Source organism: Paramisgurnus dabryanus, chromosome 9 (genome assembly GCF_030506205.2).
Source record: "Paramisgurnus dabryanus chromosome 9, PD_genome_1.1, whole genome shotgun sequence".
Classification (NCBI taxonomy): domain Eukaryota; kingdom Metazoa; phylum Chordata; class Actinopteri; order Cypriniformes; family Cobitidae; genus Paramisgurnus; species Paramisgurnus dabryanus.
The window spans coordinates 3,540,781-3,544,863 of NC_133345.1; the positions used below are offsets into that span (position 1 = coordinate 3,540,781).

Sequence of the window (4,083 nt, forward strand, 5' to 3'; positions counted from 1 at the left end):
ATGATTGCCATTCCCGAGAACCTCTTATATTGGAAGGAAAAGAATCATCTAAGCATTATTTTGTTGACTGTCTCTTAGACATGTAGCCGTTTGATTGTGGTTCTATTCAATGGCTAGTCTATTCTTTTGGAATGGTCAAACGTCTATTAGATTTTCACTGACAGCCCAAATTAAGCCTTGTTTTAGCCTAGACACATATTCGCTGTCTATTAGAAATTATGTAGTCGTTAAATAGCCGCCTTTTTGATGACTAATGTATTCTTGGGCCGTGGTTAGACGTCTCTTGGACAAAATAATCTATTTTTAACACAAAGGTCAGGGGAGAGCGCGAACGCAGTCCCCCACTATCAGAAATTTTGCAGTCGAGATTCCCACATTTGGGGAATTCGCAAAGGGTCAGCACAACCGGAGTGCAATGGCTGAGCCTCGCCCTGGGTGAACCACCTTCATGATCATGGTGTCTCCCCTGCCAGGTAAGTATGAGCGACACCCTTTGAGGCCAGACGGACGCATCTTCCTGTGACCGATCACATCGACGGCGCCCCCGAAGGCCATCCGACTAACATTTCATTACTGTGTGTGACCAGGTGGAAAGCGCACGAAGCCACGTCTGAGACCAAACATTCTTCGAGATCTACCCTATTTTTATTCCGTTTCCAGCCCGGTTGAACCGTGTAGAGTGAAATATGTGAAACAATTTAAATCAAATGGATTTAAATTGCGCATTCAAATATATGGTTTCGTTATTACAAAGTATCTTTACGTGGAATAGAAACAAATAAATGTACAGAGCAATCAAGAAACAATGAAAGCATAGCAATTTTAGAACGTGGATAAATAAAAACACAGGGCTCAATGACTTACCCGTTGTCGTTGTGAGTTAAACAAGTACAGCTATGCCTCCAGGTCTGTCGACGTTGCTGTGGTTTTTCGACAGCTGTAGTATGAAGGGTAGTGAAAAAAAGTTTTCAGGTGTTTTTAACATTCCAATCGGCCTCTTTCGCTTTTGTTGCACCTTCAGCTGTGTCGAGGATGTTTAATTCGTCCTCGGATCACCACCACAAACTTGTAAAGAAAATAATTAAATACATTACAAAAACATTTCTTTGTCAGCGTGTTCATTTCCACGCAAGCTTTTCGTTAAACCAATAAAGCCAACGAAAACACAGCAATTTTAAAACACACGGATTAGAAAAAACACCGTCATTCACGCACAGAAGAAGCAAATTCTTTTTTTATACTTGACTTATTTGTCCCCGAGAAGGGGAGCGCACCATTCATGGAAACACTGCAATACCATGTTGATGCATGGAGTGGAAGGAGCAAGCTCCGCTTCCATTTCCGAAGGTCAAAAATCCATTTAACATATAGTCCCCGGATAGGAGACGTATCAGACATTAAACTGATAAGAACAGATTTTTTCTTTCGAAAAAATTTTTATTGACACCATTTTTACAACATTCATTTAAAACCACTTATTTTTTGGTTCACACATGTATTAATAAAACTTCTAAGAGTTTAAAGAGATGGTTAAAATGTGGTTAAAAAGAAAATAAATAACAAAATTTCATCATTAAATAATTTCCCAAATAAAATACATTAAAATCATCAAAATAAAATGCCTTTATTTGTACAGGGCCGGGGTGAGTCCCTATCAAAAGCCTTCACCCCACTCAACAAAACATGCATTTTTTTTTTTTTTTTTTTTAAACTTGGTGCCCAGAGGAGATCCCCACCCTCCGGCCCGCTGGCCCGCTGTTCCCATAGCCGGTGGTGGTCTGGGTGCATCTACGGGCAGCCAGGCACGGTGGCAAGCTGGGACCTCCCTGTGGTACCCCGACCCCTTCATCCGAATGATTATGTCCGGTGCCCCTGCAGCATAGATTTCACCCTCTGCTCGCGTGCGTGGAGGGGCACCGTAACACGTTTCCCCACCAGCAGGTTCCTGGTGTTCCAGATGGTGTCCTTAATGGCGTTTAGGGTGAGCCAGAGCGAGGCGAATTGTTGGGCAGACAAATCCCTCAAACCCCGACCCACCCCGAGGACTGCGAGCTTGTAATCCATCTGGACCCCACCTGCTGGCAGGCACGGGTAATACAGAGGGCCGGTTCTGGCCCACAGGTCCCTCGCATTACCGCACTCCCAGAGCAGATGTCGTACGGTCTCCGGAAGGTTGCACCCAGTCTGTGGGCAGACTGGGTTCCTGGCCATACCCCGGGAGTGCATTACCGCCCTGACTGGGAGGATCTCATGGGCGACCAACCATGCCAAATCTTTAAGTCTGTTCTGAAGAGCGGGGTGGGCAGCGTTCCTCCAAACTTGTTGGGCCTCACTTAATGTGAGGCCTGGGATTGGACTCACTGGTTCCCGGTCCTGCACAAAAGAGACAATATTCTTGTGATTAGTTAAAATGGTGACTTCTTCTTTCTCTAAAACATACTTCTTTAAAAAAGTCTTAATAAAACAATGTTCTTTGGACAAGTTAAAAGAAACTGGAGTTCTTAAATCAACTGGTAAAATCTTTAGAGCTCTTAAGTAAGACCCCATCCAGAAACGGGTCATGGCAGCTGTCTTGTTCTCTCTGGATGGGGTCAGTGCATATCCAATGTGAAGGGCGGTGAAGCGGCTTCCTAAAAACAGGTGGGGATCTGGAAGGCCTTTTCCTCCATTCTCAGGTCTTTTCTTGAAGACCTCCTGTAGTATCTTCCAGTAAAGAATCACCAACCAAGAGATGCTGCATATCAAAGCTTACACTTTACTGAGGCATTGGAGTTACACACAAGACAAACAATTCACAACGTGCTTCACATTGCACTCTACTTCGTACACACCATGAAGTACATCACCTATATATATATAAACCAACACTGACCCCTAGTGGATACTCCAGGATACTACATCCCCTCCTTCTTAAGCTGGAACTTGGGGGTCTTTTCCTGTATTTAAGATTTTCACGTAATAGGACTAATTAACAATAAATCTCAAGTAGAATTTACAAATAGCAATTACATAAGTTACACAATCCTATATTAACAACACATTATCCCACAGATCTCATTAACTCTTGGACCAATGTATTGTACTGATCATTTTTATGCATTTACTTAACTCATGTAACATAGTCTTTCAAATAAGCTGGAGGGCATCTCTCTCTTCCTGATCTTCGCAGCTTTGTGTGAACATTAGTGTCTTTTTTAGCAACAGGCACTTCTGAGGATTGTTGGTTCTCAGTAACAGACAATTCTGATGGTTGTTCTTTCTCAAATGCAGACATTTCTTTACCTACAGGTGCTTTAGCAAAATCCAGCTTTGGCAAGACAGAAGCATCGACACCCTGTTCATTCTCGGAGGGTAGAAATATCTCCAGCATCTCATCAGCACCACGAGTTTGCATTTGGTCCACATGTCTCTTTACAATTTGTCCTTGTCCAATAGCAGTTTTGTATGACACAGGTCCAGTACAACTTTCCACTACGGCCGGAATCCACTTTGGACCAAAGCTGTAGTTCCTCACATACACGGAATCTCCAGGTTCAAAACTTCTGAATTTACAATGTTTATCATGGCTTTCTCTTTGTTTTTGTTGTTTTTGTAGGACTTTAGTCCTCAGGTCAGGAAGGAGCAAATCAAAGGTTGATCTTAACTTACGGGACATTAACAATTCAGCAGGTGCCAATCCAGTTGTTGCATGAGGTGTGATTCTATAATTAAACAAGAATCTTGCTACTCTTGTCTCCACAGTGTCACCTGTTAACTTCCTCATCCCCTCCTTGAAGGTTTGTACAGCACGTTCTGCAAGGCCATTTGATGAAGGATGGTAAGGAGCAGACATAACATGCTGAATGCCATTTCTCTTCATAAAAATCTTGAACTCTTCACTTGTGAAACATGTTCCATTATCCGTCACAATCATTTTAGGTAATCCATGTGTACTAAAACACTGTCTCATTTTCATAATAGTGATTTGTGAAGTGGCATGTGTTACCGGGTAAATTTCTAACCATTTAGAATGGGAATCTACCAAAATTAAAAACATTTTTCCCAAAAAGGGGCCCGCATAGTCTACATGAAGTCGTTCCCAGG

The 4,083-nt window shown here is 42.6% G+C and overlaps 1 non-coding gene and 1 pseudogene across 1 annotated transcript; both read right to left on the reverse strand.

Moving 5' to 3' along the window:
- Nucleotides 1–316: 316 nt before the first annotated feature.
- LOC135752877 (U1 spliceosomal RNA) lies at nucleotides 317–481 on the reverse strand. Its single transcript, XR_010533365.1, has one exon. It is a non-coding gene; the product is annotated as a U1 spliceosomal RNA (small nuclear RNA).
- A 782-nt stretch (nucleotides 482–1,263) lies between these two features.
- On the reverse strand, nucleotides 1,264–1,435 carry LOC135752893 (U2 spliceosomal RNA; annotated as a pseudogene).
- Nucleotides 1,436–4,083: the final 2,648 nt, after the last annotated feature.